The 13,308-nt window shown below is 39.0% G+C and overlaps 1 long non-coding RNA gene across 2 annotated transcripts; it reads right to left on the reverse strand.

Moving 5' to 3' along the window:
* Positions 1 to 321: 321 nt before the first annotated feature.
* Positions 322 to 13,293, reverse strand: LOC103008531 (uncharacterized). 2 transcript variants are annotated; one of them, XR_009008764.1, is made up of 4 exons: positions 13,104 to 13,293; positions 12,167 to 12,370; positions 6,116 to 6,238; positions 322 to 2,800 (listed from the first exon to the last, which is right to left on the reverse strand). It is a non-coding gene; the product is annotated as an uncharacterized LOC103008531 (long non-coding RNA). The 2 variants fall into 2 exon arrangements; XR_452444.2 differs by lacking the exon at positions 12,167 to 12,370.
* Positions 13,294 to 13,308: the final 15 nt, after the last annotated feature.

Here is a 13,308-nt window from a genome sequence, read left to right on the forward strand (position 1 = left end):
AGGAAGATTAAAAGACAGTAATATTTCAGACAGAAAGTCATAAAAATGATCATTCAGCCCTGTGTAACTAATTCTTGTTGATCATGATTTCCATTAACAGTTTATGAAGTCATAAAGTTTTTCCATTAGTGTTCTGGAATTTCTTACCCAGTTCAGTGGTATTATCTAAAAGTTATCAGAAACCTGCACTTGTCAAAAAGTCCTTTCTATTAATCTTCTTGAAGAGTTTCATCTTTGTAAAGACATCAGAGTAAAACAATAACTGTCTGTAAATGACAAAAGACTTTAAATGGCATGGTTAAAGACATGACTACAACGCAATTGAAAAGGAAATTTTGATATTTCTGTGGCATACAAAATTTTAAGATAATAACCAGAATTATGACTGACAACATACCAGCACATATCTGAATTTTAGGAATTTTAAATAACTTCTAGAACATTTACATTAATAATATTTGCCCATACAATATAATCTAAGAAAGTTTATCATCACTCATTTGACAATGCTTCCGACATAATTCAACATACCCAAATAAGCATCATTGGTTTAATACCTCTCTTTGAGATGTTTCAGGAAACCTCTGAAACACCCCAAAGTTAGCTAGAGGTCAAAAGGAGACTTCATTTAGAATTGATTTGGGGGGTTAGTCAAAGATATCAAAAGGTTTTAAAACACTTGGAAAAACTTGGTCAAACAGAATCACAGTCACTGTGAAACAATACTCAGTTAATTATTTAACCAAAGCGACACTAAAATATTTCAAAGGTAAACTACAGAAAGTTATGACAGGGAACTTAGAAGGTAAAGAAACTTTAGAAGCTATTATCAAAAGCAGATCAATATTCCAAGAAAACTTTGTCCTATTAACTGAGAGAAAACCAGACTCTACTTTTGGACCAGCTTACTTTTAATATTAAAACTTATTCACTCACTTAAATTTATTCCAGTGTTAGCCAGTCCTGATCACATACAAAACTCTTTTCTCAGGGATTCTTTTCCACAAACCTGTAACTTCCTTTTTCACCTTCAAATTTTGTCCCATGCTTTCCCCTTTTCTCTATTTTTTAACCTCTCTTAGGACAAAATTACTTTCTTTTCCCTTAACAAAAAGGATTTACAATTCTTAAACTCTTTTTTCCGTTGCATATGAAGATGCTTTCCTTATTAATTTTAGTAGTCCCAATTATATGTATTAATTGTATTCTTAAAACCCCTAATCTCTAGAGAAAACTAAGAAGCAAGCAATTGTGAGCTGTCATACTAGCATTTCCTGACTGGAAAACTTATGAACATGCTCCACAACCTCTAGAAACACAGATTTTCTCATAGCATAATTTCTCTCCTTAATGTGGTACAAGATGTATGGGATAAACCCAAACATCTTTGGCTTCTTAATCTTATAAGAAGATGAAAGTAGTTAAACTTAGACATGCTCAACAATTAATGTTTCATTATTTTATCTTATTTGGAAATGATCTGGATATTCAATAAACTTCCATCATTTAGCTTACTTTAGAAAAAACTCTAAAGTTTTAAATTACCAAAAAGATTTGGAGAAACTATTAAATAGACATATCATAAAACATAATTTCTTTTTTTAAAGACCTCAGAAAGATTTTTTAAAATTGAAGTAACATTGGTTTATAACATAATAGAAGTTCTATGTGTACAACATTATGTTTCAACTTTTGTATACACTTACAGTGCACCTACCACCAAAAGTTTTGTTTCCACCCATCAGCATACAGTTGGTCCCCTTTACCCATTTCACTCTCCCTCTGGTAACCAGTACTTTGGCCTCGTTATCTATGAGTTTGTTTTTGTTTGGTTTGGTTTTATTTTACTTTTTAAATATTCCACATGAGTGAAATCATACGGAATTTGTCGTTCTCTGATTTATTTCACTTAGCCTAATATCCTCAAAGTCTATCCATGTCATAGCAAATGGCAAGATCTCATCTTTTTATAGCTGAGTAGTATTCCATTGTAAATATATATATATATACAACATTTTTTTCTGATGAGTGCTGTAATTTTTATTGAGATATAACTCACATGCCATAAAATTCACCCTTTTAAAGTGTACATTTCAGTGGTTTTTTCACAGAGGTGTACAATCATCACCACTAGTTCTATCACCCCAAGAAGAAACCCTGTATCCATTAGCAATCGCTTTCCATTTCCCACTCAGTCCCTGGCAACCGCTAATGAGCTTTCTATGGATATGCCTATTCTGGATATTTCATATAAATGGAATAATTACAATATCTCTGGGTGCCAGCAGTTTTTACTTTTAAAAAGGCTTCTTTCCCTCTTTTTATTCTCCCTTTAGGTTTCAGGTTCTACCTGATTGAGTTAACTAGGCTCAGTCTCAGGCCATTTTGGGCTGTGTTTATATTTCTGATCTTGCAAATACTTGCAAGACAAATGACAGTTGCTTTCAATTTCCCAAAGAACTGGGGTGCTGCCTAAATGATATCAAAAGATTGACTTGCCCGACTCTTACCGAGTCCAAGCTCATACTGCTCACCACATGACAGACCAATCAATTGAGAGACGAGATGTTGGGGCAAAGAACAGCAACATTACTTGGAAAACCGGCAGACTGAGAAGATGGTAGACTCATGTCCCAAAGAACCATCTTGCCATAATTAGAATCAGGCTTCTTTTACACTGAAAGGGGAGGGAGTAAAGTCAAACATTTCCTGCTTCTGGTCAGCTTCCAGAGGGGATATGTTAATTTCTTCCTTCCTGCAGTCATTCACAGGTGGGCCTGGTCAGGATGTTTCCTGTGAACTAAACAAAGGTATTTTAGCTTAATGCTCATTACCTGGGAAGCAGGGTTCCCAGAGATGTTCCACTATGTATAATTTAACTTACAGGCAACATCCCTTTACTGATTAACTTGTAATAGATTACAAAGGTTCTTCCCTATTACACAACTATATATATATTTTTTTAATTTTATTTATTTATTTATTTTATTTATTTATTTTTATGGCTGTGTTGGGTCTTCGTTTCTGTGCGAGGGCTTTCTCTAGTTGTGGCAAGCGGGGGCCACTCTTCATCGCGGTGCACGGGCCTCTCACTATCGCGGCCTCTCTTGTTGAGGAGCACAGGCTCCAGACGCGCAGGCTCAGCAATTGTGGCTCACGGGCCCAGCTGCTCCGCGGCATGTGGGATTCTCCCAGACCAGGGCTCAAACCCGTGTCCCCTGCATTGGCAGGTGGATTCTCAACCACTGCGCCACCAGGGAAAACCCCTACACAACTATATTTAAAAAAATTTTGCTTCCTTATATCCACGAGATTTCCCACTAAACTGGAAATCAAAAGAGTTCCATGTTCTGGAACTCTAAGGTTCAATGTATCATGCTTTCAAAAGTTTGTACAAGGCATTCAACAAAGGCCTTCTTCCAAGGGACACAAGTCAAACCCAGACCAATTAACCCTAGGGGCAAAAAAGTCTCCATTATTGCTTTTATTAGCCCCTGAATATTAGCCCCCAGTTTTTACCTCATGCTGTGTGGGCTCCAGTAACCCTACTGGTTCCCCTTTATTATGTTAAATTAACATTGCCTGGGGGGGCAGATTTATATCCCCTGTTTTATCATAGCAGGTGGGGAAAGCATTCAACAGTTGAGACATAATGTCTATCTCCACAATGTAATCAACCAAAAGAGATGCACCCATCTTATATAAAGCCATTCAAATAAACCAACTTTCTTATAAACTTCATCTCAATTCTATTAACTCTTACACCCTTAACCTTAGCATTCGTTAGGACCCCATTACCAAAGTCCTGGTCTCACAAGGAGCCCTGGAAACTTTTTTATCCCCTGGCAATTTTATCCATTCCTGTATAAAAAGGCTCTGGGGTCTCTGGTGAGGGGTGGAGCCAAGGGACCCAGGCCCATTTGTCAATCTTTAACTTGATTAATTGGCCTAACTGTTGCCCCAAGCAATTGCTGGTCAGGTTTCTCAGTGCAATTTTATCTTCCAGCCTTTTAAATTTTTCTAAAGTGAAAGAGTAGACTTGTATCAACAACAAGGACAAAATTAATCAGTTGATCTAAGAAAACAAATGGAAAATTTTATTCAAGCCAAATTGATGATTATAACCTGAGAACAGTTCTCAGAAAGCTCAAAGCACAGTTACATAAGTGTTTGAGACAGAGGGTTGTACATTAAATGATGTGTTATTGACAGTTTACACAATCCAGATCTAAAGAAAGTACAAAGCAAGGAGTGGGTCATGGGTCATCAAGCCCTTTACAGGATTAAGAAGGAAAATTATCTCCTAAAGAGTTGTGACCCTAGATGAAATTAAGAAGAAATGTTATCTCCTCAGGAAGTCTGGTTAAAGCAGATGCACAACACACACTAAAGGGGAAGGAGGAGGCCCAAACAGGCAAAGAAAAATTCTATGTTTAAGTTTTTCTTGTCTCTCCAGAAAATAAGAGTTTTATTTCATCAATTGTTTGGGGCCCTTTAATGTTGGAGGACCAAAGAGGGTCCTTTTGGCTCATCTAACTTTAGGTAGTGCTGTATTCAAACCTTTGTTTTAATCCCATCAATGTCTGTTTTACCTATTCGATTTCTTAATGGCCATCTAAAGACTTCCATTCTGCTGGAACAAGTCCTTTTAAAATTTTCCACCTTGTTGGGAAGAGTCTCTTGACTTTCCTCTCAGCTTTTTATTCCCTTGTTAACTAACCTAATTAGCATTAACTTTTTATTAACATATGTAAGACCCATTGAGGGGAAGGTGAGATCACAATTTCAATAAGTCTTCCCAAACCATTTTGTTTGTTTGTTTAAAATAAGGGAGTTCTTAAGGTTAGCCATTATATGTCTTTGTATCCACCTTTTAATTTGGTCTTTCCATAGGTACCAATAAGCAGTTATTCGTGATGAGAGCTCTCTAAAAATTTTCCATTTTATTAGTTTATTACAATTTAAAGGGTCCCTCATCTAGAGGATCTTAATAGCAACTCAAATCAACAACACACAAGAGGTGTCCCCACAAGAGAGTGCAAAGGATGTAGCCCTTACAAGATCTAGAAAGTTTACTCCCCTTCAAAAAAAGTCTGGAAAGTAAAAGGTCTTTGTTGTACAGGTGGATGCAATGAAGATTGAAATGACAAAGGGCCCCTTGTGGACTGGGACCCCTTATGACAAATTTTCCTGAGAGCTGGCATGGCCAGACAAAGAGACTGTCTGGAATCCCAGTGTATTTGATTGGCTGCCAAATGTACACCATATGCATACCTTTCAGATGGCAGAGACCAAAGAGAATTCTCTCACTGGTCAACAAGCCAAAGAGGGTACCTCTTTCCTGAACAGCCTGAAGTTCAAGGAAACCCTACTCCTTACAGCAAGGAGTTTATCAACCACCAGATAAAACTCAAGATTATCAACCAATACGGGAGGTCTGAGACCCAGGAAAGATATACCCAGGTGTCTGGACTCCCTGAGGAGGTAGATGGGTACAAGGGGCCCTTGCTGGTACCAAGGCTCTGGATCCTCATAGAGCTCAGTTGAAGGAGAGAAATCTGCTCAGTTCCCTTCATGGTCACCCAAACTGTCCACTGAAAGAAAAACATACAATCTAAAAGTTGTTTCAGTTTTACTGAGGGAACTTACTGAGGATAAGAGCCTGGGCAGCAGCTCTGAGGAACGGCTCCAAAGAGGTAGGGGAGGAGCCAGTATATACATGAATTTTGGGGGCTAGGAAATACATGTAGTCAAGCACATATCTTTGTAAAAGATTACTGCTAATCACAAAGAAAAGATATCTCAAGTTAATGAATTTAGTGCTTTTCTGTGTATGGGAAGATGCAAGAATCTGGGATCCTTGAAATTCTTCCTCAGATATGTATCTTAACTATCTAGGGACACATTCCAAAGCACAAAATGCTTCATCCTGTTTTTCCATCTTGATTCCCTTCAGAGTGCACTGTTGTTGGGCAACTGCAGTGGGTTTTGACTTAACCCTTTGTATAACTGGATGATAAGTGACACCCTTTGTTCTTTCTTTGTTCACAGAGGTTTTAGTTCAATAAGTAAGGCAATAACAACTTAATCCATATGAAGGGGAAAGGTTACCTACCAGACTATGCTTGGGAGGACGAATAGGGAAGGGATGTCATCTGAACTCTCTCCCACCTGCTCCAAATAAGATCATGTGTCTCCTGCTTTATAAATGTCTCCAACAGGAAATATTACCATCATCCTACAGTAAAGATCAAGCAAGCAAACTGCAAATGTGAATGAGTCACTTGTGACAGGTAACACATCAAGCTTAAATTCACAATATTCAGTATGTGTATGTGCAAGGTCAGAGTGTTTCCTGAGGTTCTGAGAAGAAGAGAGAAGAGAGTTGGCTGAGGTATCACGAGGTGATGGGAGTAGGAACACAGCTTTGAGGACTTTACAAGAGCTGGGATGCTGGAGGGAGTCTTGGCTGACTTCACAACTCTGTAGTAACTGTAACGGAGTTAGTCATCAGTGTTGTCAGCCTTATTCTTCCTCTGAGGTGGAGAAGGAGTGCCAATAAGGCAAGATTCTAAACATCCATGGGGTCCTGGCCATATATTGATACTACTACTACAAGACCTCCTTTCAGCTAAGTTTGGTCACATGACTTCAAGCCCCAGAAATTAGTAACTGAATATATCCAAATGAATGTGAGTAACATCTTAATACATGTAGTTTGTTAGAATCAATGAATATTTAAATTGATATACTGTGCCAGTTATATTGACAACAATTCTCCTTTATTGATCTCAGAATAATTTAAAAGATAGAGAATGAAAAAGACTAGAAATAAGTAATAATCATGAACCACACAAGACGTATATATACAATTAAATAATAAATAGTATTTTTCAAACTTTAGTAATGTACAGATTCCTGTCTAAAGGAAGATAAACTTCTCATGGACCACCTAGTGCTTACGTAAATTATTTTTATTATAATGTTTGGTAAAAATATATTAACGTAATCTTGGTATAAATGCCTTATGCTTATATAGCTATAAAACCAAAACATATTTACAAATTCAATATAAATAAAGTCAAATAAGCTTCACCTGAACAACACTTGATGTGACACTTGATGTCGTTTTGCTGAAATTAAGATCCTACCCAAAATGTGAATATGGTATGATATAGACTCTTTGGAGTTCAATGATCCATCTCATAACTCTTGACTGCTCATTGGGGAAGATGCCTGACCTCTGTCCATGTGGATTCTCTTGAGACTCCTATAAACTCCAAGGGTGGGGACGGGGAGTTGTGCCTGGAAACCTGACTGCCCCAAATTTGTGCTTAGAGGGGTTGAACTGAACAAGCAAGCACAATTACCCTGGGCTGGGATAATGATTATTGCATTATAAAAAAAATTTTTTTGGGGGGTGGTGAGAACATTTAAGTTCTACTATTATAGTAAATTTTAATTATAAATATGGTTCAATTTTTTTCATGAAAATGAGAGCATACTATTCATATCGTCATGGTGTTTCATATTAGCACTATAAATTTAGATACGTTTTCCATTGTGAAGCTGTATCATTATTTAGCCAGCCATTCTTGATATGTACCGTAAAAATAATACATCTAATCCTGCTTGTTTTCATTCCAGGTTCACAAAGTAGCCTTCTGATTATCTATAAATGTGGCTTCATGCACACACCAGCTACAAGAAGAGAAATTAATAGCCAGAGAATGAAAATTCTTGTCTTGTTGAAATAATTAACAAAAGGGCATTTTTGTTAGAACACTACATAGAAGTTTGGATAATGAGTGTTTTCTTTACTCCCTGATCACCTTTGGGGGTCCTAAAACTCTAATCAGTTTTGTGTTTGCCCCAGAATAGGAAATAAGGTGACTTCACCTACATACCACCTGGAGAGATATCTTTATGCTAACCAGCCAGCTTTCCTTAGGGGATGCCTCCTTCTTGTATTGCCTTTCAAGTTTTAACACTACCTTCATTGTCAGAGTTGGTGAGTTTCGGCAGCAAGAGTCTGGGACATGATCTGGAAAGTCTTAATCAAAGGAATAGAGATATGAATTGGGCCTTAAAAGACAGATATGATTTAGATGGGTGACCCAGATGGGGCATGGTGATTAATAAATGAGGGTCATATTACACAAGCAAATTCAGCTGTCAACTTCTGAAAGACAGTATGTAAGGTGATTGGCATGGACTGAAAACAAACATGGTGGGAAAATACATGTGGTGGGGGAAAAAAACATGAGGAAGGGAATCTTCAGTATCATCATTCTCTTCAAAACATAATGAGATAAGAAAAGGGATAAAAGGAGTATACATATTGAAAAGGAAGTACGACAACTATTATTATTTGCAGATTATATGGTTGTTCTCTACCCAAAAAAAGGAAAAGGAATCCAAGAGAATCAATAAGAGAGTATTGTAAGATAATAAGTCAAAAGCTATATATATGTATATATATATGTGTGTGTGTGTGTATATATATATATATGCATATGCACACACACGTATACATATATAATATAGCACTGTCCTATACAGCACTTGCAAACAATTGGAAAATATAATTTAAAAAGTCTTATTCTCAATAGTAGCAAAACCTACGGACTATCTAGATATAAACCTAATAAGTAATGGGAAAGAGTTATAAGAAGAAAACCATGAAATTTTACTGAAATATAAAGGAAGACTTGAGAAAATGGAGAGATATGATATATCCCTGGTTGAGAAGAATATTAGAAAATTTTCATTTCTCCCTAGATTAGTCTATAAATGTAATGCATTATATCAAAATCTCAATGGAATTTTGTTTGTAAAGTTTACAGATGGTTTTGATTCCCTGCTCCTGCCATAGGCCCCATCTCCAAATATCATCACATTGGGGGACACATATGAGTTTGAGGGGTGCACAATTCAGTCCACAGCACTGGGTTATTGGAAATGTTGGGAAATGGGCTCTTCTTCCATTTTTATCTCTGCAGGAATAAAAACAGAGCCATAATTTCAGAGTAAAATACAATAATCTCCATACAAACCATCATCTGAAGGGATCAAGGGAGTACCTATATGCTAGGAGTTAGACCACTTTTCAGCAAAGACGCCACACTTTCTTTTGCAGAAGTCAAGTGGGAGCCCCCGACCTCTGTGTCTCTTAGCAAGACTAAACTGACATTCTTTCAACTCTTATAGCTCTAGGACCTCCAGCGCTGATTACCCCTATCCTTTGCTCAACCAGTGGATGCCATGGTGTGCTGCCAACATCTTCCCCACCCCCCATTAGAACTGAAGAACTCATTTTCCCCAGCTGCTGGGAATGCTGGACGTTGACAGCAGTGAGTTGAGTTCCCCTCCAGAGTTTGCCCTTGGCTGAAGGAAGCCACCTCGTTCAAGCTCCTGCCCCCTTCCCCAGGCCACCCAATATCCACATCCAATGACTGATTGATGTAGGGGTATAAAAGCCTGGCCTCCTTGCCTCAATTCAGGGCAACTCTGAAAGGCTTTCCCAGTTCTAGAGCTACCCATCCTACCAGTAGAGGCCTTTGTTGTGACAGCAACACAGTCCAACTTCTCCTTCTCCCCAGTCCTGCTTCCTTCACTTCCCTTAGGTATTAAACCTCTTGCACACAAATCTCCATCTCAGAGTCTATTTCCTGAAGACTCTGATAAGGAACAATCTCTTGTTCCTATCTGGCTTTGCCCGTGGCCTTTATGTATCCTTCCTTCACCCCTCTGCATTCTTTGAAATTCTAAGTGCCTTCTGGAATTCCTGATCAATCAGCAAAAATCTTTATACGAAGGTTTGAGACAGACAATTTTCTTTCAGTTCCCTGGATGTTAGAAGAGTTATATCTAGTTTACTCTTTTGGGGAGGGGTCTGTAATAGGCACCCAACCTTGATAGTTCCTGGGCTTTGTCTCCTGCCCCACCTTGCCCTTCAAGGCCATGAAAACCTAAGTTCATATTTGCCCAGTGTGACAAATACTGTGCTGCTGGAAATGAAAATTCCAAAACTCACCTTTGTAATTATGCTCTGTACCCCCACCCTGATGTAAGTACAGTACTCTCTGCAGGCAAAGTTTTACAAGAGGAACTGGGGGTGGAAGCATGTTGCCTGCTGCCACCTGGTGGCAGAAGTGTATATTTAACGAAGACAGGCAGCAAGTCTGAAGACTTGGGTCCTTTGAGAAATATTCATCAACTAGGAAAAATCACTTGAAATCTTTATGACTCTGTTTGCTCCTTTAAAAAAGGACTATTACCATATTACTTAAATTATAATGTTGTTGATACAAGCAATTAGAACTTTCGAAGACAAGTGGTATAAAATAGCAAGTATTCTTATAGCACAGCAAACGTTCCGCCATTTAGTAGTGAGGGCCAAAATTATTTTTCCAGGGTTATTCTTTTTTTGTCTTGATTACGATTGTGAACATGTGGTAGCTGATCAGAAATTGGAAACATGGTCAATGAAAGAGGTCTCCGACATCCTCCATTTCATCTATTCCATTTCCCCAAATCTCTAGGGTTAGGCTATCTCTTTGGATCAGGACAGGATATTGGGAAGGTGTCAGATGACTGTGGCTTTTGGAAAAGACAGATCTCACCAGTAGCTGGAGAATCTGGTTATCTACATGGTGAGAAGTGAAAGGTTCTATAAAGGTCTGCTTTCTTCTTAATATCTTCTTCAGCACTCTGAAGTGTGGGTGGAGTAGGGGTGTCCTAGCTGAGTTGATCTGGTGCCACTTCCCTGTTAAAAAAGAAATGACAGGCTTCCCTGGTGGCGCAGTGATTGAGAATCTGCCTGCCAATGCAGGGGACACGGGTTCGAGCCCTGGTCTGGGAAGATCCCACATGCCGCGGAGCAACTAGGCTCGTGAGCCACAACTACTGAGCCTGCGCGTCTGGAGCCTGTGCTCCGCAACAAGAGAGGCCGCGATAGTGAGAGGCCCGCACACCGCGATGAAGAGTGGCCCCCGCTTGCCGCAACTAGAGAAAGCCCTCGCACAGAAACGAAGACCCAACACAGCCAAAAAAAATTAATTAATGAATTAAAAAAAAAAAAAAGAAATGACAGGCCCAAAATGGAATCACCTGTGCTAAAACGAAGACTTAATACCTGACCTTACTGCAGTTATAACCTTCTCCAAGAATGTAATCCTAACTGGTCAGTGTGGAATTTTCCAGTCAGCACCAATGAGGTAATTCTTTCCATCCTCCAAAAGGAAGATGAGGTAACCTGGCACATAGATCCCCTTCATCCCATAGAGATACATTATCTAAGCCTGAAATGATCTTTATGTTTTGTTTTGTTTTTGACTTCCTTGCCTTACCTTTAAAAACCTCTCCCTTTCTATAGCCTTTTAGAGCTCCCCTCTACTTGCTAAGTGGGATGCTGCCCAATTCATGAATCGTTCAATAAAGCTAATTAGATCTTTAATATTTACTCAGAGTTTTGTTATTTAACATCCCTGAGATTCTCTTTCATCTCTGTGTTGGTTTCATTATCAAGCCAGGTAGCAAGAAGGCTCCAACAGTTTCAGGCCTCACAAGAAATTCAGAAGATAAATAAACTGCTTCAGTCCTAGTATTCCAAGCAATTCACCCTGATTAAACTATCCACTGTTTAGACTAGGACTTTGGCTTGGGGAATAGGACTTACTATTTAAATTAAGACAATCCTTGGAGATGGAAGTGAAGTCAGCTTCCCTCAAGACATATAGAATGAAGGGGTCTAAATGGATATAAATAATCATATGAATAAAATCCTGGTTGTGTTCTATTAAGAAGGTGAGAGGGGAAATGGATGCTGAGTAGGCAATCAACAACGTTCACTTAGTATCAGGGATTGACTTAGCACAATACAACACACAGGTGATAATGTTCAAATGAAATCCAACTAGTGTCAGGAAATCGATAATGAATAGTGGGGATCACGGCAAACAGGAATAAAAGAACAACCCAATTCTAGGCAATGTGGCCACGCAAGAATATAAACCCAGTGTTACTAGATCTTCAACATTTTCAAGAGAAGTTGGTAATCTGGATTTTTATGTAAAATATCTTATTTTAAATGTTGGCAACTAAGTCAGTTTTTGTTTTCAACCATAAAAGGCAGCCGATACCGTCCAAAATAAGCAAAGCATACCTGTTGGCCACATACAGCCTGTGAACCTCAAGTTTACAAACGTTGGGCTAGAATCATTGCTTGCCATTCAGTGGCTCTGTGGATGCAAGGCTTGCCGAGATCAGAGCAGAGCAGCCAAAGGAGGGAAGTCAGAGAATGTCATTATTTCATACAATGCTTTTCCGTGGTGGGTCCCCAAACGCGGTTCTCAGGCTTCTGCTTCACCTAACAAAACGTGAAGTCCATTTGGAGCCAGTTACTTCTTTCTAGGCTAGGCAAAGTGTGCTAGTACCAGGAACCGTGAACACTTGTATCCCATTGTTTACGTTCTGACGTTATTATGTAGTTTTTCATAGCTCTGCGAGGCATACAGCTTTTTATCGATACATTAGATTGATTACCTTCCTATCATTAAAACACAGACATTTAGTTTAATTGGGCGGGAAATAGCAGTTTGTTATTAACTAAAAAAATCAATGCTTAATTAGCTTAAAATAGGCTAGAGTTGAGATCAGAAACTACTTATTGATTTACGTTTATCTTTTCCCTGGTCAATTTCTGCTTCAAAAGAAGCACAAAAGCAATTGTCAATCCCGTTTGCACATTAGAATCTCGTGCGGGTGCGGGAGGGTTGGGGAAATGCTTTTTAAGAAAGTGTGGATGCTCAGGCCCTACCCTAGAGGGAACAGAACTCCCCGAGTGACTCTAATGTGCAGACAGAGCTCTTATACATTTCCCTGTAAGAAAAGTCTACAAGCTCCGAAACCTACCGAATCTCTTGGGTTTTCTCCAGAACCCTTCATTTCATCAAGAAGGGGCTAAAAGTAATATTTTCCCCAGGTGTCTGAAAACTAGTTCTTTCCCCTGGAGATTGACGGGGCCATCAGCCAATCGGCAGTCTAAGGATAACCAATTGAATCTAGGTAGAACCAATAATAGGCAACAAAAAAATACGCACTTTAAATAAACAGGCACTTCATCTCAGTAGAAAAAGCAGGTCGCAGTAGCAATGGCCAACAAGCGGAAAAAAGCAGGGGCACCCCCTGCGGCGTCAGCGAGGCCTCGGGACACCCGGAGTTCTGAGCTGCCGCCGGGCCCCCAAGCGTTCCTAGAGAGACGACGCTTACTCCTGTGCCGGGGCTCCCTCGAAGCGCGTCACTTCC

This window comes from Balaenoptera acutorostrata, chromosome 6 (genome assembly GCF_949987535.1).
Source record: "Balaenoptera acutorostrata chromosome 6, mBalAcu1.1, whole genome shotgun sequence".
NCBI classification, from domain to species: Eukaryota; Metazoa; Chordata; class Mammalia; order Artiodactyla; family Balaenopteridae; genus Balaenoptera; species Balaenoptera acutorostrata.